Source organism: Lathyrus oleraceus, chromosome 4 (genome assembly GCF_024323335.1).
Source record: "Lathyrus oleraceus cultivar Zhongwan6 chromosome 4, CAAS_Psat_ZW6_1.0, whole genome shotgun sequence".
NCBI lineage: Eukaryota > Viridiplantae > Streptophyta > Magnoliopsida > Fabales > Fabaceae > Lathyrus > Lathyrus oleraceus.
This window is the reverse complement of record NC_066582.1, coordinates 417,318,195-417,341,214: the sequence shown is the minus strand read 5'-3', so window position 1 is coordinate 417,341,214 and position 23,020 is coordinate 417,318,195. Positions and strand designations below refer to the sequence as shown.

The 23,020-nt window shown below is 38.3% G+C and overlaps 1 non-coding gene across 1 annotated transcript; it reads right to left on the bottom strand.

The window, feature by feature from the left end:
* Positions 1 to 283: 283 nt before the first annotated feature.
* LOC127077033 (small nucleolar RNA R71) lies at positions 284 to 390 on the bottom strand. Its single transcript, XR_007787021.1, has one exon. It is a non-coding gene; the product is annotated as a small nucleolar RNA R71 (small nucleolar RNA).
* Between the last annotated feature and the right edge of the window lie 22,630 nt (positions 391 to 23,020).

Below are 23,020 nucleotides of genomic sequence, written 5' to 3'. Positions count from 1 at the left end.
TTTTGAACTTAAACCATCCCTGTTGCAACTAGTGCAACAGAGACAATTCGCATGTCTCGCTACTGAGAACCCAAACCAACATTTAAAAATATTTCTTCAATTAGCAGACACTTTTAAAACCAATGGAGCTTCTCCTGAGGCAATACGTTTAAGATTATTCCCTTTTTCCCTCCGAGATAAAGCCCTATCATGGTTAGATTCCCTTCCACCCAATTCCATTACGACTTGGGATAACCTTAGAAGAGTTTTTCTTGCTAGATACTTTCCCCCGTGTAAGACCGCCGTTCTTCGAAACCATATAACTAGATTTACCCAAAACCAAGGAGAATTGTTGTTCGAAGCTTGAGAGAGATATAAAGAGTTGTTACGAGCATTCCCTCATCATGGTTTAGAAAATTGGTTAATCATTCAAACCTTCTATAATGGACTTCACTATAACACAAAGATGACCATCGACGCTGCCGCAGGCGGCGCTCTGATGAACAAACCTTATCCTGAAGCTAGTGCCCTCATAGAGGATATGGCTCAAAACCATCAATCATGGGGAGTCGAACGAGCGACAGTTGAGAAGAAGGAAGCCCAAGGAGGAGTGCATGAACTAAGCTCTATATACATGATGCAAGCTAAAATGGACGCATTAGCCCTCAAAGTCGAGCATATGTGCATAAACCCGAATACTGTAGCCGCAGTTTCGTCGGATTGTGAGATATGTGGAACCAAAGGACACCAATTTGCAGAATGCAGTCTATTAAACGAAACCCACTTTGAGCAAGTAAACTACACCCAAGGGAACCCATACTCGAATACCTATAACCCTGGATGGAGGAATCACCCGAACTTCTCCTATAAAAACAATAACCCAATCCAAAATAATGCACCTCCAAGACCTAGTTATCAAGCCCCTAGATCAAATCAACCTATGCAACCTGTACCATCAAAGCCGAGCCTTGAGAAAATTATGGAAAATTTTATCACCGCTCAAACCCAACAAAACAAGGAGTTCATGAACCAAAACATTCATGTTAACGAATTGATTACTCAGTTAGGAACCAAGGTTGACCAAATAGTTACTCATACCAAGATGCTTGAAACCCAGATCTCTCAGGTAGCTTTAAACCAAGCCCCTCAGACTACACCTAGAGGAAAATTCCCTAGACAACCTCAACAAAATCCGAGAGGACAAGCAATGCCATTACCCTACGAAGTGGGAACGCTTATGATGAGCCACCAAACCCTAGATTGAGCGAACCCGAAACTTCTAAGGAATGTACCAAACCCACGGACGAAGTAAAGGAACCTGAAAACCAGGAAGGTCGAGAAAAAGGAGAAGAACCTAAGGATAAAACTTATGTACCACCCCCGCCGTATAAACCACCTATACCATATCCGCAAAGACTCAAACAAACCCAGATCAATAAACAGTATCAAAAATTTATTAAAGTTATAGAAAAACTTCATGTAGAAATCCTTTTCACAGAAGCCATCACCCAAATACCTTCTTATGCAAAGTTTCTCAAAGACATCCTTACCAACAAACGTAGACTTGACGATCCGAAGACTTTGGAATGTAATGCTATTTCCGAGGACAAGTTAGCAAAGAAAGATAAAGAACCTGGAAATTTGTCCATTCCTTGCCTTTTGGGTAATCATGTCATCGAAAAAGCTTTTCTAGACTTATGAGCTAGTGCGAGCTTAATGCCTTTAGCGATTTGTGAGAGGTTAAACTTGGGAGAATTACAGCCCACTAAGATGTCACTTCAGTTAGCCGCTAGATCTGTTAAGTATCCGATAGGCATTTTAGAAGATGTTCCTGTTAGGATAGGTCAGTTATTTATCCCTACTGATTTTGTTGTCATGGACATTAAAGAGGACAATGATATACCAAACCTTCTAGGTAGACCATTCTTATCGACTGCAGGAGCCATAATAGATGTCAAGAAAGGAAAGTTGACATTTGAGGTAGGTGACGAGAAAATAGAATTTATACTTTCTAAATTTCTTATGGCACCTGTGATGGGAGACTCGTGTTATGCCTTAGATATCATTGATGAATGTGTTAGAGAATTAGAACAAAAAGAAATTATAAAAACAATTAAGTTACCATCAACTCTTATAAGGGAATATGATGACCATAAGAAACCCTACATCGATGATAACCTTTACGAATGTTTATCCCTTACCCCAAATCCTATGCCATGCCCTAAGAAACCAACCTTAGAACTTAAGGAACTGCCTAAGAACCTGAGATATGAGTTCCTCGATGAAAAGATGAACCGTCCAGTTATAGTCAGTGCTACCTTGAGCCAAGAGGAAACGAACCAACTTTTAGACGTTTTACGAAGATATCCCTCAGCCTTAGGATATAATATCTCTGACCTGAAAGGTATAAGCCCATCCGTATGCATGCATCGGATTTCGCTCGAAGAAGATTCAAAACCCTCCAGAGAACATCAGAGAAGAATAAACCCTATAATGAGTGATGTTGTTAAAAAGGAAGTTCTTAAGTTACTTGAGGCAGGTATCATCTACTAGATCTCGGATAGTAAGTGGGTGAGCCCTGTGCATGTAGTACCTAAAAAGGGAGGCATCACAGTCGTGAAAAACGATAAAGGCAAACATGTAGCAAAACGATTAGAAGGAGGATGGCGGATGTGTATAGATTATAGAAAATTAAATAAAGCAACTAGGAAGGATCATTTCCCTTTACCATTTATAGACCAAATGTTAGAGCGTCTAGCCAGACACTCTTACTTCTGTTATCTAGATGGATACTCTGGATTCTTCCAAATACCTATCCACCCCGAAGATCAAGAAAAAACTACCTTTACATGCCCTTATGGAACTTTTGCCTATAGACGAATGTCGTTCGGCCTCTGTAACGCCCCAACTACTTTCCAACGCTGCATGATGTCAATCTTTGCAGATTACCTAGATGGTATCATGGAAGTATTTAATGATGATTTCTCGGTTTACGGATTTGATTTCCACAATTGCCTTGCTAACCTTGAGAAAATCCTGGAGAGATGCGTGGAGGTGAACCTCGTGCTAAACTGGGAAAAATGTCATTTCATGGTAACCGAAGGAATAGTTTTAGGACATATAGTTTCTGAAAAAGGTATAGAGGTAGATAGAGCTAAAATAGAAGTTATAGAAAACCTAAAACCACCAAAAACCATCAGAGAAGTCCAAAGCTTTCTTGGACACGCTGGATTCTACCGGCGCTTCATTAAGGACTTCTCCAAAATAACTAAACCTTTAACTGGACTTTTAATGAAAGATGGTGAATTCATTTTTGATGAAAAATGTAATGACGCATTTAATCTTTTAAAGTAAGCATTAATCTCAGCACCCATTATGAAACCACCTGATTGGTCTGAACCTTTTGAGATAATGTGCGATGCTAGTGATTATGCAGTTGGAGCCGTTCTAGGACAAAGGAAAGATAAAAAATTACATGCCATTTATTATGCCAGTAGAACCCTAAATGCTGCCCAACTTAACTATGGAACAACTGAAAAAGAATTACTCGATGTAGTTTTCGCTATAGACAAATTTAGATCTTATCTAGTAGGAGCAAAAATTATAGTTTACACCGATCATGCTGCCATTCGTTACCTATTAAGTAAAAAAGATGCCAAGCCCAGGTTACTCCGATGGATTCTATTACTACAAGATTTTGATTTAGACATAAGAGATAAAAAAGGCACTGAAAATGTAGTAGCCGATCACCTTTCTAGGCTAGAACATCTAAAACCAGAACTAGTACCCATAAATGATGATTTCGCCTATGATAGACTGATCGCTAGAGTAGAAACCGTTGAAAATAATAACCTAGATCCTTATAAGCACTCTCAAAATTCCTTAGCAATAAGTTACGTACCCTGGTATGCAGACTTCGGTAATTACCTAGCTGCTGATATAGTACCCCCTGATCTCGACTACCACCGCAAGAAGAAATTCTTCCACGATGTAAGAAACTTCTATTGGGATGAACTGCTCCTTTTCAAAAGGGGTAAAGATGTAATTTTTCGCCGTTGCATTCCAGAGGAAGAGGTGAATAGTATTATCGAGCATTGTCATTCTGCACCCTATGGTGGACATGCGAGCACCTCTAAGACATACGCCAAAATTCTTCAAGCTGGCCTATTCTGGACTACCATGTGGCGCGATGTCTATGCTTGCATTGTCAAGTGTGATAGATGCCAACGCACTGGAAACATTTCAAGGCATGATGAAATGCCTCTAAGAAACATTCAGGAAGTAGAACTCTTTGACGTATGGGGTATAGATTTCATGGGACCTTTCCCACCATCCTTAGGAAATAGGTATATCTTAGTAGCTGTAGACTATGTGTCTAAGTGGATTGAAGCTATAGCTGCACCCACAAACGACACTAGGGTAGTAATCAAACTATTTAAAAACTATATATTCCCTAGATTTGGAACACCATGTTTAGTCATAAGCGATGGAGGATCACACTTCATATCGAGAATATTTGACAAACTTTTAAGAAAATATGGAGTGAGGCATAGAGTAGCAACACCATACCACCCATAGTCTAGTGGCCAAGTAGAAGTATCTAATAGGGAGATAAAACAAATCCTAGAGAAAAACTGTTTCTATTTCTAGGAGAGACTAGTCTCAGAAGCTTCAAGAAGCATTATGGGCCTACATAACTGCTTTCAAAACCCCTATAGGAACTACTCCTTATCAACTAGTTTATGGAAAATCCTGTCACTTACCGTTCGAATTAGAGCACAAGGCCTATTGGGCCATTAAAACTTTGAAATTAGACTACCTAGCCGCTGGAGAAAAGCGTACCCTAGACATTCATAAACTAGAAGAACTTAGGCAATCTGCCTACGAGAATGCAAAAATATATAAAGAGAGAACAAAAGCCTATCACGACAAAAGAATAGTAAAGAAAAACTTCAAAATAGGCGATCCTGTTCTCCTTTTCAACTCTAGGTTACGACTCTTCCCTGGAAAGCTACGTTCAAGATGGACTGGTCCTTTCGAAGTATCCAAGATTTTGAGATCCGGAGCCGTAGAAATCAAGAACCAAACCTGTAGTCCATTCATTGTAAATGGACAAAGACTGAAGCTCTACGAACGAGGAGACATTCCAGCATACTACTCAAGCCACACTCTGATTGATCCACCAATCCCTACTACTACAGGTGTATAAATTTTAATCGTCAAGCTAATGACGTTAAACAAGCGCTGTGTGGAAGGCAACCCATGTTTTTTCTTTCATTTTACTTTTTCGCATTTATTTAATTTAATTTTTATTTTATTTTATCATATTTAGCATCGAGACTAAAAATTTGATGGTTTGTATTTTCAGGATCACTTTCTTAACCTTTACAGGATGCAGGATGCAGGATTTCGATGACATGCACGTGGCCTATAGAGATAATGCTCAGAGAGAGCGCTACATCGCTCTGTATCAGCGTCCTATGGCACCCACACGTTATCCTGATCAGCACTGTATGGAGGCACTGGGTATCGAGTCGAGTATCCGATTCCTTAGCCACCAGCTTCACTAGGACGAGTTTGCTGATGACTTGAGTAACACCTACAAGAACCTGACTTTGGAGTTCCTGAGTTCATTCGACTATGACCCATACTCTGGACCAGATGGGTATGCTGCTTTCAGGCTTTTTGGAGTTGAGTACTCTTTCAGCCAGAAAGAGTTCGGCGACCTATTGGGTTTCCCGACCACTCCTGATGCTATCCCGGAGACACCTATGGGATATTTTCTGGGTAAGGAGGTTGAGAAGTTTTTGAGTGATATCTCAGGCGGCGGAAGCCAGGATCCATCTACGCAGTTGTCTAATGTTATACATAACCCCGCCTTCAGATACTTTCAGATGATATTAGCACATTCCTTCCTGGGAAGACCGGATGCAGAGACACTACTGAGTGAAGAGGAGATCTTCCTATTATTTTGTGCATCCCAGTCTCGTCCAGTAGCATGTGGGAACTTTTTGTTATATAGTCTCATCGGTATCTCCAGATCTACCGAAGGAGTCATCCATGTGGGCGGAATCACCATGCAGATTGCTGTCGTATTAGGTCTGTCTCACAAGCTGTCACATCTCCGGATCTACTGTGGGTACACTACCATGGACATCAACTTCTGTTTGACCAGAGGGTTGATGAGGAGAGCCTCTTTCCACCCATGTCAGTTCCGATTGCTGGTCGACAGTGAGGCTATCCATTATTTCACACTGCCAGATCCTATGATGACCAGTGTGCATGATCCAGCGAATTGGAGTTATGCTCTGAAGGGCCAGGGAGAGACCGTCGAGGAGCTGAGATCACCACCCATTGCTGAATACACGCCTACACCACCATCTCCCAGGATCACTGTTCTCTCTAATAATCTTTCATTGCAGACCCCCGACATCCGCACTCAGATTGCTAAGTGTCGTAGAGAGATCGCAGAGCTTAGACAGGAGGTGGCTGACCTCACTTTACAGATGAGAGTGTCTGATCTCCCCCATGCTACTGAAGCCGACTGTCTATATCAGGATATCGCAAAGCTCAGGCAGGAGGTAGCCATGCTCCGTGGAGCCTCTCAGGAAGACAACATCCCCACTACATGATATTACCATTTCATCTTATTTTATCTCCTTTTTTTTTATATCTCTCGTATTTATATAACTCATCTTATATTATCGCATTTGTAATATTATATAAACTACATCTATACATCGATATTTCTATTTTTTTTATCTATATATGTCTTATGTTTGTTTTATTTGCATTTTTTATTTTCAGTTATTTATTTATTTATTAGTCTAATATTTAATTTTTGTTCCATTTTCATTTTTATTTTTTGTTTTACCTTCATAAAATTATACAAGTCAATGATGTTAGGAAAATCACAAAACAAATGTTATCCGAACCCCTCAAAGCCAAAAGACAAGAGAAGCCCAAGCCAAAGGACCAAAATCCGGCCCAGCCAGATTTTGCCTTGTGGCGCCCGCCACAACGTCTGTAAAAAGTTGGTGCAGAACCCCTTTCTTCACCATTTTTACACCTTACAACCTTCCAAACCCATTTTTTTACCTTGGAAAAACATCCTTGAACCCACAAAAAGCTCATACCTTTCTATTCACCACACCGTACAAATCACTTTTCCGATTTCCATTTTCATTTTCATCCGTCGGATTTCGTAAAAATCCAACCTTTTCATCTTCTTCATCACTTTTCAAGAGCTTCCAAATGGAGTTTAACGGATTCATTCTTCGAGGAGGGAAACCGGGGGATAGACAAAGAAAAATTATCGAACGATTGCAAAATCGGGAGATCCTCCCGACAAGGTATGTTGACGAAAACTATCTCTACACTTTAGGTATCTATCATAGCATATTTCATTTATTAGACAACTTAGGTTTGCATAATTTCTTTTCCAACAAAGAACCCACCTGTCAGATTTAGAATGTTTGCTGTTGAATATGAATTCAGTACCGACGAACTAGCCAGCTTGTTAGGAATCCCTCATGGGGACGGTGCTATTTGTGAGGCCCCTTTGGATTCGGAGTGGTCAGTTGAGGTATTTTCCTTCTGGGAGCGTTTATCAAACACTTCCATAAACTCTTTTGAAGGAGTTCTTGCCTCAACTATCCATAACCCGGCCATCAAAGTTTTTAGATATCTGTTGGCATGCACTATTTTTGGCCGGGAGAATCCAAATAAGGTTAATGCTAGAGAGCTTCTATTTTTACAAGGAAGCCTCACAAATAGACGAATTAATTCGGTCCCGTTCATGCTTGGTCATATGACTTTAACTTTGAATAAAGCGGGACCTATTTCTTTTGGTGGATTGATTACATCTATTGCTCGGGCGCTTAACCTGAACAATGAGATGGCTACCCTAGACCCCTTACCTCCTCGCACAATTAACCTAAAATTTCTGAGAGACATGAAATTGTGTCGTTTAAGGAGAGAAGGAGGCTATATGCTTATGGTTCATGGTGTAGCCATCCCATATGTTGTTTTACCGTGCACTAGACGTACAGATCTACGAGATGAAAGGAATTGGACCTACGCTTTAGATGATCCACCTATTTTAGGTCCTCTTCCTCCTAACATTCCTGATGAGGCGGGACATGACACTGATGATGAATATGATCGGAGAGAGAGATCTCCCGTACCCCATGTGTCCCCCCATCATCCTTCACCACCACACAGCGCACCGTCTTCTTCTTCTGTAGGTACCACTCCTAGCTTTTATATTACAGAGGAGATGTGGCGTGACTACATGGCTAGAGAGCAAAGGCGTGACGACCTACTCTCTACCATCCAACAACATCTGGCGAATAACATGAGCTTCATGCAAGAATCGCAGCAAAGGACAGACAGGTCCTATGACACTGTTTTACAGTCCCTGCAAACAATCACAGATACACAAGCCCGTCAACACCACCACCACCGTTAGCATATTGCTCTCATAGAAAACACTCAAGGTTCCATTTTGGATAACCTTCGAGAGGTGAGGACCGCTCAGGATGCCCTGCAGGCGAGGATGGATCAGAGAGACCGTCGTCGTACCCGATCCCGTCGTCCACCTCAGGATGGCGAGGGCACTCATGGTCAGCAATAGGTTGTCAGGTAACTCTTCCCTCATTTTATTTCGAAACATTGGCGACAATGTTCGATTTAAGTGTGGGAGGAGACTCTATCGTCTTTTCTTAATTACCTTTCTCGTCTTTTCTTTATCGCTTTTCTTTTCTGTTTTTAGATAGTTTATTTATTTTTTCCTTTTAGTTGTTTATTTTGCTTTTTAGTATAATGCATGAGTCTGACGAGTCACCAAATATAGTAGATCTTTAGTACAATCCTACCTCCCCATACCTTTAGCCCCACTGAAAAAAAAATTTGCAAAAGAAAATAATGTTATTCCGAAAGTTTTCAGGTTTTAAAAACATGTTTTGAGTAAGGATGCGGTGACTTGGGAGAACTTTGCGAAACATCAGTATTATTTTAGCACCATAGACTTCGTAAATATAGGAACCACTCCCGAAACCCCATATACCATGGCCTTAATCATCATTTCCGTATAAGTCCTCAGTAGTTTATCTCAGCAGTCAGCTCCCACCTACGCATCCTCTACGTAGGGACCGATGCAAATAAGTGAATGATCCAGCAAAACAAAAAAATAAAAGAAAGCAAAAAGGCAACTCCAGTATAGGTGACCCTCACAAAGTCATTTAAACCAAAGAATTGTAAAAATTTCCTACAAAAAGAAAAAGAAAAAGAAAAAGAAAAAGAAAAACTTATCCACTGTTAGTTGCTTCAGAGGTATCTGGCACTGAACTCGGTAGGGTGGATTACGATCCGATCCCCCACAACTACAGTTGGGTCCAATAAAAGGGTTTACACATATTTATGTGCCAGAAACCCCATGCTCAGATCATAATCACTAACAGGCCACTCTACTATGAAGCATGTACGGATAACGGGCTTAATGTGATTGCGCCTGAATGAAAAGGACACAAAAAGAGATGAAGAGACAGGCCTAGGTATTGTGGGATAACATGGGTTGGTTAATATAGGAATGAAGTTTATGTCCGTATTTGTGGATTAGTGTCATCATGATACCCTTAGTTCACTCAGTTAGTACCTATCACTACATCCCGACTTGAACTTAGAATTTTTACCTGAAACACTCGTTTACACAAATTTTCTTTTATGAGTTTTTCAATGTTTTGCTTGAGGACAAGCAAAGGTTTAAGTGTGGGAGAGTTTGATAACACTGAAATTTACCATATTTTCGACTCCGATTTCACATGCATTCTAGTTGTTTTATTATTATTTTGTTGTGTTATTGCCATGTTTTCCTTTGTTTTCTGGTTTTTCCTTTAATCGGAGCCCCGATCGAGAAAAGGAGTGAAAAAGAGCTAAAAACCCTAAAATTCAGCATTTTGTACTTGTGGCGTACCCCATGGCTGGCGCCATAGACACTGCCATGACGTGTCCAAGCTCAACTTCCCTCAACTGCCACGTTCCCCACTACTTCCACTAAGGCGCCTCAGATTGGCCTTGTGGCGGGCGCCATGGCCTTGTGGCGGGTGCCACAAGAGGAAAAGTTTTCCCTTCCATTTTCAAATTGAAGGGCATCCTTGTCATTTCCATCTTTTCACTTGCTTATAAATAGAAACTTGAAATCACTTTTACAATCATCCAAACTTAGAGCAGAGGCAAACTCAGAGCAACTTTGTTTCACTTAAGCATATATTCAGTATTATAAAGTGGTAATCGCTTCGCATTGAAGTGTTATCACAATTGTGTAATCGAGTTTGTGATAAAGTCTGTAATCGAGTTTGGAGCACTTTGGAAGGAAGTTAATCCTGCCGCCATTTTCATTTCCGCTTTGTAATTTATTCAACCCTCCGATTGGAGTAGGTTTTTATTACTTGTCTTTACTTTATTTATTTCCTCGCACTCGCTTTACTTTATTTATTTCCTCGCACTCGCTTTAAATTATTTATTTCCTTGCACTCGCTTTAAATTATTTATTTTCTCGCACTCGCTTTATTTTATTTATTTCCTCGCACTCGCTTTAAATTATTTAATTTCCGCACTCGCACTACTTTTATTTACTTTCCGCACTCGCACTACTTTTATTTAAATTTATGCACTTTTACTTTACCATGTCTAAGTAAATTTATAAGGTTAGAATGTAAGGATCGTAATTGAACCGATAATCTTTACAATTGTTCGTAGAAACACTTAAGGGTTGTTTTAACTTTTAACTTAAGTTTTCCCGCACTTCAATTCCGTTGGGTAAGATCGAAAGTCGTCCAACGTCTATTTAAACTTAATTGTTCTTAACTATTTCAAAAACAACGAAAGCGCTTTCTTTAGTTCATTATGAGTTTTTAACTTAAGAAGAAAAGAGATTTTAAAACTATTTTCAGACGCGTTTATAAGTTTAGAGTCTGGTTTATGAGAACCTCTTTTGGTTAAGAAATCCAGGTTATAATACTTTTCAACTTAGTCAAGATACTATATTTCTTAAAAATAGGTTTACTACTCTAACGCAATGCACGCCTTTTTATAAGTGACAATAAGAGGGTTTAATTAGGGAGTACAACTCGGTTCTGAATACGCGAAAGCGACAATTCCTGTTAAATTAGTTCTTTTCAAAGTAAAAAACATTGCCCATAAGCAGTTCTATTAGCAAGTACTTGGATTATTAATTGATTACGTGAATTACATTCGACCCTGTCTTTATTAATTGAACTTTATTCAACTTTTTACTTTTCATTACACACTCCAAAAACACCTATTTTGATTGCCTTTGATAAACACCATAACAATAGATAACGATAGATTGACACTTGGTCTCTGTGGATTCGACAATCTTTTATATTACTCTGACGTGTTCGTATACTTGCGAAACACCGCATCAACAACCAAAGATCCAAGAGAATTATGGAGAATTGAGTGAGAATCTAAGAGATGAAAATTTCTAGAAAATACCTTCAATGTAGGTCTGAATTTGATTGCTCTTGCTCTTGCTTGTGCTTAATCTTGCTCAGGATGCTTGAAGGAGTAAAGTAGAATGATCAAAAGGCTTTGGATCCTTGGAGATTTGAATCTCAAAACAGTGATATTCAAACTCAATTTCCAAATGGAAATTATCCAGATTATCCTTTGGAATGGGAGGGTTTGAATATTTGGGATCAAAGCTGGTGCGCAGGGTCCTTAATTCTGAACATAGAGGTCTCTATTTATAGCCAATTAATTTGATATTTGCACACTTGAACATGGAATCCAAAAATAGCAATGAGTGATGCATGGGTGCATGGGCGTGTACAAGCCCATGAAATCATGTCATTTGGTCCATAAATGAATAATAACAAGTTTGAGATCATGTTGGAATGTCATGCATTGGTGTGTGGGAGTTTGAAGTTCAATCTTGCCAAATGATGATGCAATGTTCGAGCCATACGCAACCCATTCAAATCTTGTCCAAAATGGATGCAATTGGACTTTTTGGAAAGGTTAGAGGAACAAATTTCATGTTGGACACTTTTTCATTTGAAGCTTGGATCATGATGAATTTTGAGGTGGAAGTTGGGAAAATCAAACATGTCAAAAAAAATTCTAAGTATCAAGCCATATGTTCACTTATTCTACCTTGGCTAACTTTTTATGTGAGCTTCAAATGAGAAAAGTTCCTTCATCAAAGTTGTATCTCTCTCAAAGTTCTTCAAAATGGTCACAAATTTGACCTCTTTTGGATTTAATACGAAGGCATTATACATTTTTGAACTTGAGGAAAATCACTTATTCAATGGCATTGGTCCAAAATGACTTATAATGTATCCTCATATCACCATCTCATAAAAGTCGAATTAGATCTTCCTCCAAACATAAAAGTTGAAGTAGACATCTCTAATTTGATTTTGCAACTTGGAAATATTTCATATCATAAAAATTGAGCAAGTTATGTCCTTGGAAAGTTGACCTCCAAATTAGGGTTTAGACAAAATGACCTATAATCTTTCACCATAAAAAAATGTCTTTCCAAGAAAAATTAGCTCTAGACCTCAACATTAAAGTTGTTTATGATGTCATTTAGAGTAACGTTTCTCTTGGAATAAGTTTCATATGATAAAAATTGTAGGAGATAGGGTCTTGGGAACCCCAGTTTTGATCAGATGAATTCCTCTGGTAAACCACCATTAACCAACTTGCTAACTTGCAATTATCTTGACTTTTGGGACTCATGGGAGATCATATATGCATAATATTATGAAATTTGAAGTATCCTTTGAAAAATTTGATCAATTATTGAAGAAGCTTGTTGAGGAAGTTACACAAGATACCCAGATGAACTAGGGTTTCCAAGGCAAACCAATTCCAAAATCTTGATGAATTCTTGATAAAACTAACATGTGAAGATAATGGGGATCCATATGTGATGCTTAGAGCCATAGTAAACCACTTTTTGGTTGAGATCCTTGCATTGAGGGTCTTAATCCCTAGATCTGAGCTTGATGAATCAGAGGTGAGCACATGCTCTACCTACAAAGACATATTTTTTGTATTTTGGTTAGTAAAGAATGATAAAGTACAAAGTATGATACAATCACATGATGCTTGGTGATCTCTCCCAATGCAAACCCAATGAATGAGGGGTAAGGAGGATGCCAAGTTGTGATCCCAATGCTAATGCATATGATGAGATAGAATGAGGGATCTTAGGGTCAACATTGGGGTCTTACAGCTGCCCCTATTTAAGGACATTCTAACTGAGGATGTCAAGGTTAAAACCTTCGTATCGAGTCAGTAGAATTGACTTAAATAACAATATATAGAAACAAATTTTGGTCCCTAAGAGACCTCATGATACATATGATATGAAAATGTTAAAAATAATCTATGTGGGGAAATGTTGCCACAAAGGAAAAGAATCTGGAGAGAGTGAAAGTCCGCAGGAGCATAAGGCTTTCTATAAGGAAAACTCACTAGGGAAACAGAGACTCTGAGGGGATAAGAAGGGTTGTGCGCAGCCCAGGCTACGACTTAAAAACCACTGGGGGACTACGAGGGATTCCATGAAAAATAAATCCATGGAAAAAATCAGTCGGGGAACAAAAGGAACATCTGCAGGGGAAACGGGTAGATCAGAGCAAAAGCTGAAATCCTCAAGCCAAGCAGAAAACAACGATTTCACTAAGGAAATACGCACTCAAACTCGACTGGGGAAGAAAAGATCTTCAGCATAGTGTAGCACCTCAAATTTGCACCCCCATTTGTACATTCATTTCATTTTTAGGTCATTGACATTACATTAACATTGCATAGTACATTGCATCCCATCAGTCAAGACTGGCATCAGGAGAATTCATCTGTGCAAGAGACCAAGCTTTTCCATGAGATAAAGGCCACATGAGTATCCCATGAGCTTATGTGAACCCAAGGTTCATTTTGATGCAATTTGGTCAAGTGTTGAAAGCTCAAAGTCCACAGTGCAGTTTCTGGTCATCTGGGGCCCATAAAAGTCAACTGCAAGTCAACTGAGGGCTAGGAGGTGGAGAAATAGTCTGAGACATTTCATTCATGTCCCAAAGAGGCTTATTCAACATGTCAAACATCATTGCCTACGTACCATCTTAAAAAAGAATAGGATCAAAACCTCGTAGTTCGGGGTAAAAATCTCAAAATGAATTGGTGAATTGATTGGTCCAAAAGCCTTAAGGTCTTTTGTTATCCAAGGGAGAAAACTCAACCTAAAACCACAAATCCACCATGTGAGGATAACTTCAACATGCTAGTGAGGGGTTAACCCTATAATAAGCATGGAAGACTCATTGTCCATCACTAAGGATATAGGTGAGTATTATATCTACCTCAAGGATAACTCAAACCTAATAGCTAAAGGTTATGAATTTTTTTGATTAAGAGAGTGGCCATTGAAACCACAAAAAAGTATTTGGATGGGTTATATTTACCAATAAAAAGTATGTACAAAATATGGTCAAAGTTGACTTAGAAGTTCAATTCAAAATAACTGTTGAGAAAAGAAAGTTTGAAAATCAAAAGCATAAGGCTTAGGTTTCTAATGTTTGAAAAGAAGTGTTAAATGTTTGCACACAAGTTTTGGCTTGGGTTAGAGTGGAGGGAAGAAGAAGAATGGCTAAAGTCCTAATCATACAATAGATGAAGGGATAAGAAACAAGACCACAAATGGAGTTCCTCTCTTGAGATCATATTGATGATCTAAGTAGTTTCCATCCTTTGGAATATGCAAGCAAAATAATAGTAAGCTCAAGCAATCAACATAATCAAAAAAGCTCCTTAGAAGATCCCCAATGCTTCTTGTATCTTTCACTTTGGATGAACATGGCAATGGTTCTTCATTTTGAGCTCTCATAGGATCCCTTAGCACAAAATAAAACACATCAAAAGTTCCATGAAGTAAATCAAGAATGGACAAGAGTGAGTTTAGAGATTTGGTCCTTCTAATCCATATTCAACATTAGGGTCCTTTTACTCCATTTTGCATAGGGAAAGTCCTAGAAACTAAGTCCATTTGTCCATTTCTTTGCATTTGGTCCACAACAATCAAAACAAAACACAAGCACAATGATATATACACAATTATGTGCTCAAGTGAGTAAAAGGCAAATTGCATTAACATAAACATGTGCTCAAGTGAGCAAAGAGGGAAAAGAAAATGAATAATATGTACCAGAGTAGTAAATTTCATAAATGTAAAGAGCAAGAATTAAATGTTAATAGTTAGTGGTTAGTGTTAGTAGTTAGTGTGCCATAAGGAAAATTTAGCGCTATGTTAAGCAATCGTAATTGGACTTATGTAGAAGTCACAACTATCTGAGGCCGGTCAATAATAAGGTAGGCAACAACACAAGTTAGAGGTCTTGATTAGTGAATCAAACTCCAACAACTTGCCATGCCAAAAAGAAGACGAGAAATGATCTTGTATTGATTTAGGTTCTTTGCATGATTTAGAAAGCAATCTATCCTTAATGCAAAGCCATTCACTTGATCCATGATCAAGATGAATTAGATTTGAATCAAGGAAGATTAAATGAAATGGAATGAGATAAACAACAAGCTATGACCAAAGATAGAGAAGATTAAGGTCAAACAATAGAAAACAGAAGCAAAATAAAGATTAGAAGTCAAGAAACAAATAAAATATTTTTGGCATTTTAATAATTAAAATAAAACTTGAATTAAAATAATAAAAGAAAGGTCAAACTTCAAATTCACTTCAAATCAACTTTGAAAAGTCCAAGTGAATTATCCCAAGTTCAACAAGGTCAAACAAAGTTTGACAAAAAATTTCAGCATTTTTAAAAGTCAGAAACTATTTTAAATCAATTAAAAATTCATAAAAATAACCTAATTAAACTAAAATCTCAAATAACTCTCAAATCAATTAATAAATTGAGGAGAATATTTTTCATAGATCTATCATCATTCAAAGAGGTTGGAAAAATATTTTTGTATTTTTTGAATATCAAAAACTATTTAAAATGAATTAAAAATAACCAGAAAAGAGAAAATTATTAAAAAATAGCAAATGATAAAATAAAAAATATTAAAAATCATTTTTAGAAAGTAGAAAATAAAAGTGAAATAATGCAATTGGTCCCATAATTTTTGGACCAATAATGAAAGAGATATGAATTTTAGAAATCAAATGGAATTAAAAGAAATAAAAGAAAATAAAATCAGAAAATAAAAAATGAGAAAAAGCGTGAGCCATTGGATCTGAGCTCATTAATTATGCTGGCAGATCATGAGGCCCATAGTGCGCGTCCACCAAACACCAAGGTCAAACGAGTCACATGGAGTATTTAAAAAAGTCATAACAAGGGACGCGTGAGATTCAATCTGGAAAAGGCAATGAACGGACATGATTGAATCTGGAGACCAGACGGTGGCCAGCGCCACCGTCTTCTCCGGCCAACTTCCGACCAAACCAGAATTTGTAGAAATTAAAACATCAACCAAAATGCACGATCCAGGTACCAATCGAAAGCTAGGGTGATGTATATCACCCCTGTACCAACCAAATCCACTCTAGGTTTCTACATTAAAAGAAATCAGAGACGGAATTTTAATTGTGTTCAACTGAACTTGCTTAATTTCAAAAGTTGAAAGCACAATAATGTTGCCTCTATGCAGAGGACTTCAAATCACACAAGAACAAAGCAAATAGATCAATATACAAGTGGGTTCGAAGCAAAACTCAGTTGAGGAAAACCTTTGAATTGTGAGGAATTAAGTCAAGATCCTTGGGTTATTTTGCAAACAGAAAGTCTATGGATCAAGGTGAAGAGGTCTAGGAACTTTTAGATCTAAGAAAATAGTCGAGGAAACTGAATTCTAGACCTGAAAATTTGAGAGAAAAGAGAGAGTTCCTATGGTGTGAGGGTGGGATTTCATTTGCACAGCATGTAGGGCGCCTTCAGGTTGAGAAATTATGAAGCCAAGGCCTTGTATTTATAGATGAAGAGAGCTGCAAGCATGATCAAAATCGTGTGCATGGGAGAAAAGGGCCTCCATGCATGGGCCTGTACAGGCGCATGGAGGGCCCAATTCTGATTGGAATTGCAAGCTATTACCAAGTTAAGATGAAATGGACGTGCATAAATGAGGTCATAAGCTTGTGCAATGTATTTTCAATGAGTTTCCAAAAATGTACTAAAAAATTCTCCTCTTCGAAAATGGCACTTCCAAATTTGAAACATAGCCTTATGGGTAATGGTTGGAAAGCTTGTTGCATAAGGAACAAATGTCATGTTGATCAAAACTCCATTTGGGCCTTGGAAATTAATGGAAACTGAGCTTGAAGTGTAGGGTGCAAAACATGCATATGTGAAATTTCCAAAATTGGCCAAAGTTCAAGCCCTTCTGTTTCAACGATGCAAGCTCCAAATGACAAAATCTTCAACATGAAAGTTGTAGATATTTTCAAGGAAATCAATTTGGACTTATATTTTGCATCATTTGGATTTTTGATGAAGAAGTTATGGGAACTTGAAGTTGGACTTTTTCACATTTCAATGCATTTGGTCCAAAGTGACCTATAATGTTTTGCATTATCACATGTATTTACTTTAAGATTTTGCAATTTTTCTCAACATAACATTTGAAGTAGACACATTAAGATTTCCAATTCACTTGGTCTCACCTCCAAATTATGAAAAATGAATGAGTTATGTTCTTGGGAAGTTGACCCAAAATTAGGGTTTTAGTCAAAATGACCTATAATGTCTTGGAATGGATGATGACCTTCCAAGCTTCAAATCAATTTTTTATTAACATGAATGTTGTTCATATGGTCCTTAATAACCTTTTTTCTCTTGGGGTCATCTCTATTTGACCAACACATAGAAAGTTAGGTCTTAGTGCATTTCAAAATAGTCAGATGAGTTGACCGATCAACTTCTCAAGTCCAAAACTCATATCTTGATGAGTTGATGATTGAGGACCCTCAAATAAGTTCAAATATGCATGAAATGATGAATTATAGAACTTCCCTTGATTGTTTTTGACCATGGGTTGAGGTTGCTTCATGAGCAAGGCACAGTTGATGATCAGATGAATTAGGGTTTCCTTGGGAAACAAGCCTCAAGTCCCTTTGATTTTCCTTGATAAAATGTTGAATTATGATACTTGGGAGGCATATTTTATGGATGATAGCTTTGGGAACCATTTCCATTCTTGCTTTCATCTTATCTTGACCATATCAATGCACATAGGATCTCCTAAAAGCTTTAGACCTTGTGACTGCTCAAGCTACAAACAAGAGATGTTAGTGACATATTTTTGTGCTTTTGGTTAGTGAATAAAATGAGGAAAGAAATGATATACAATTCAAATATTCTTGGTGATCTCAAACCACTCACAAGAGGTCCCACCCAAAGGCAAAGGGAACCAAGATGCTTATTGATCGCTCGACTGTGTGCGTCGAGAATGGGATACAAACTGCAAGTGCACAGTTCTATCACGTAGTTTTAAAAGATATCGATCCCACAAGGACTTATGAATCGATATACCGTTATCTAAGGTTACTACGTAAATCTAAGGTGAAAATGTTTGATTGTTTGGGGAAAAACTAAGAGCTAAACTAAGATCTAGATTAAATATTAATAAAACGGATATCGGTGTGTAGTTCGTCAAAACTAGGGAATCAAGTCTTTGTCGGTTTCTTGGTTTTAAAATGAATCGTTTCAGTTAACTTTATTGGTTAAAGGTTTTATCTCAAACTCTCGCTCTGTTGAATAAACCATGATTTTATATTAATGTAGCTGTCACTTATAATTAAGTCAAAAACCATATTTTGAAAACAATAAAGTTGCAGAAACTCTTTTTAAGAAAACACTGACCGTTTTGAACACCCTTATCTCAAACTCTCGCTCTGTTGACTTAGGTTATATAATCAAATCCAAATGCTTAACTCTCGTCCTCACATTCAATCTTTAAAAATACTTTTTGGAAAAGGTCAGAATTTAATTAACTCTAAAACTTGCTCTCGCCCTGATCTAGAATTAATGCCTAACTTACACTGTCCAGTTAAAATCTCAAACTCTCGCTCTATTGATTTTAACTTCTTTATGTCCTTTACTTCTGTAAAAAATCTTGTTATTAAACCTGTAAGTTGAGACCGTAAAAAAGATTGATTTTAATTTTAAGTTTAGATAGACCGACTCAGTCTTGATCCCTTATTCTGCTTACTTTACATACCGATACCTAGGCGAATTAGCCAGACATGCTAAATAAACAAGAATACATATCATGCATAAACAGACTCATTCCAGGCAGATAATATAGATAAATAATAAAACAAAATATTAAATAATGATTAAAGAACCTGAATGCGCAATACAATAGTCTTGAACACTCTACCACAAGCCGGTAGGATTTGTTCTTCGATTCTTCAATTAAATAATAAATTAAACCAAGGAAATAGAACTAGAATCTAACGTAAGGTTAGATCCGATAAAAAGTTGCACAATAGTTTCCGGTGTAGAAACTATTATGCGAAAAATATCTAAATGCTAAAAAGGGAAAGATAAATTTGCAAGGGAAAAAGAATGCAGAACTTGCAAAAGAAATAAATAAAATAAACAATGTTAAGTTGCTGGAAAGGAAAAAATAAGCAAAAGCGTGAAAAGAAAATTTGGCAGAGCTTCGGCAATATGAGCGTGGAAAAACCGGAGAGACTTTTAGGTTTTTGAGATGGCTATTTATAATAGTGTTGGTAACTGCTTTCCGTTTCTCCCATTCTTCAACGTGGCTACATGCACGGCGTGGATATAGGAGACCAACTTCTCAACGTTCTTCTTCAAGTCTTTCTGAGGGCGTTACTTGCGCCAAAAAGGTAGTGGAATTGTGTGACGCTCGTCACACTATGTGTGACGTCCGTCACAAGGCTGTTTTGCGTGACGCTCGTCACGCACCCTGTGACGTCCGTCACAGGCACAGCGTTGGTGACTTGTGCGCTTTGGGCTGGGCTTTGGCATTTGGTCCCTTTTCTCTCCTTTTTGCACCTCCTTTTCTTCCATTTTCACTTGTTCTTCAAAATAGACTACCTGCGACAATTAGGAAGAAAATACCACGTAATATCTCATAAAATGCAGTAAACCGAAATAAATAGTCATAGAATTTAATGGAATTAAGTCCTAAAATATGATATAATTTCGTGTTATCAAACTCCCCCATACTTAGATCTTTGCTTGTCCTCAAGCAAAAATTCAGTATAGAAATCGTTTTCAAAAATTTAGCCCGGCGAAGTTTCAAAACACACATCAATTCGTAATAGGTTGCAAATGGATTTTGTTTAGAAGCAATTTTGAGTTGAGTCTTGACATCAACAACTACCGTTACAACTTAGATAACCCTACCTTATGCAAATCAGTTCAAGTACTGCCATTATAGCTATCCTAGTTCCTTTACTTTTATTTCACCCGCTTTCATTCTAGCGAAATCACATTAAGCCCTTTATCTTTTCGCGCACATAGTGGAGTAACCGGTTAGTGATTATGATCCGCTTTTAGCTAGAAGTTCTGGTACATAAGTCGGATAACTTCGTTATTCAGTCCATTGCAAATTGTGGGGGATCGAACCGTAGTCCGCCCTACCGAGTTCAGTACTAGATACCTACTGAACCAACTCATAATGGATTTTTCATATTGTGTTTTTGCATGATCTGCAACCTTTAGATTAAATGATCTGGTAAGGATCACCTAATTTAATCAGTGCATTTCCTGATATATTCATATATTTCATGTTACTTTGGGAGTCATTCACTTATATTCATCGGTTCTCCACGTAGTTTGCTATTAAGATGGTGCTGACTTCTCGTATAAACTACTCGGGGGTTACTCTAAAGCTAAAAGTTCGAGGGATTTGTATAATAGATACTTATCCTGATCTAACATGTTGAGGTTCTCAGAGCGTTGTTATGGTAATGATTTTTTTGTCTTGATTTCACTCAAGTTTTATAAAGTAAGCAACCTTTATGCTTATTGGGTGTGTTGCAATTTTTTTTTTTTTTTGTTATGGCTCAAGAAAATTGAGGGGAATAGATAATAGAAATATTTCACACTAGGGGCTTAACTTAAAATTATAATTTTTTTTTTTTTTTTTTTTTTTTTTTTTTTTTTTAAACAAAATATTAAATAATAAGGAAGGGAAATAACAATGAAAAGGGAAATAACATTGAAAGGGAAAATAACATACTTGAAGAATGGAAATGGAAGGAACAAGTTTACCCCCCCCATACTTAAATTAAACATTGTCCCCAATGTTTTAAGGAAATGAAATACAAGATGGAAAGGAAAAAGAAACTACAACTAAGGTTGTCTTCCGCCTCTGGTTCTTGGACCTGGTGATCTCTGACGTAAGTCTAAGTTGTCGAACCTGCTGAACAACTCAGTAAACCGCTGGTCGACTATGGCATTCCTAGCGTCCTGTTGCTGTTGCATTTGATGCATCATCTGCAGCATCTCGACATTCTGTGCCTGCATTCCATCGATAGCATCCATAATGTCGTCGTTGGTTGCAGGCCTTCTTCGTCGACGACGTTGGGAGGATGGGCCAGTTGTATTGCCGGAAGGGTTGAGCGGGACTGACTGTTGTGTAGGCGGATGATCACCTTGTTCCATTTCTTCAAACTCATCTGTTTGCGGGTTTGTTTGTGAAGGCTCGGTGGTTTCAGGAGCGTTTAGATCATAGAGGTGGCGGTTGGGGTTTGTGACATCAGTGAGGCCAGTATTTGGTAGAACAACGCTTGGGACTGCCTGGTTGTTCACCATAAGATAATATCCTCCGCCTACTCTGTTCTTAATCAAGCGGCTGGATCGACAGTAGCTGGTATCCATAGATAGGGGAGGTAGGGATTCTAAAGTTTGGAGTTTATCCCCTAGGTTTAGGCCAAGTGCGATGGTGGTGATTAATCCACCAATTATAAAAGGTTGCCTGCCTCTAGCACATAAGGTGCGGATATGATGAAAGAGAAAGGAGGCGGCGTTTACCTGAGTATCTGGTGCGAAGACGCACTGGAGGAAAAATAGCTCCTTTGAGTTGACCTTGCTGTTGTTTGGCCTTCCAAAAATTGTGTTTTGCAAGATGCGGATAAAGTACCGGATAGTGGGGTTATGTATATGGGAGAGAAGGAGCTCTTCCCAGTTGTAGGTTTCTATACCGGAAATTTTCTTAAAAAGGCCGAAAACACCAACTGTGTTCCAGTTTGAGGTTGGAGGGATTCTGGCATGCAGCAGACCTTCTGTGGGAAATTGTAGCATGGTACTCAATTGGTGTTGGGTTAGAGAGTACTCGGTGTTAAACATACGGAAGGTTGCCGTACCGGTTAGAAATTCGTCTTCACCGGCGGGAGTGGTGTAGTCATATGAACTTAAGAATTCTAAGGTTAGGGATGGGTAGGTGGGTTGGTTATGAGTGCAAAGGAAGGTTAAGTTGGCTTGACGGAGCATCCATTCGATACCTTGGAGTAGGCCTAATTGTTGTAAACAAGGTAAATCGGGGTACCTGGTGGAGGCGACGCCTCGCTGTTGGAAACGCTCGAATTGCTCCCTCTGATAATCGTCATCTACGGATCGGAAGATGATATTTCCGAAATTCTGATTTCCCGCCATTGTGATGAATTTTTGAAGGGATGATTTGGAAAGAAAAAGAAATGTATTTGATATGAGAGAATTGTTTTGCGGTGAATGAAGGAAGGTTTGGTGGGTATTTATAGGAGAAGAATTTGGAAGGTGGAAAGAAAAAGTGGTTGAAAAGTAATTAAGTGTGGTTAAATGAAAAGTGAATGGGGAAGATAAAAAGTTAAAGTGTAACGTTCGTCTCCAACGGCTCCTTAACGTTCACTAGTCTGAGGAGTGTTACGCTCGTCACAGGGCTGTGACGCTCGTAACAGGCAATAGGCGTGCCGCCCGTTATGGGTAGTGTGACGCTCGTCACACTTCCTTTTTGGAAAGGCTTAGTGGCGCTTCAC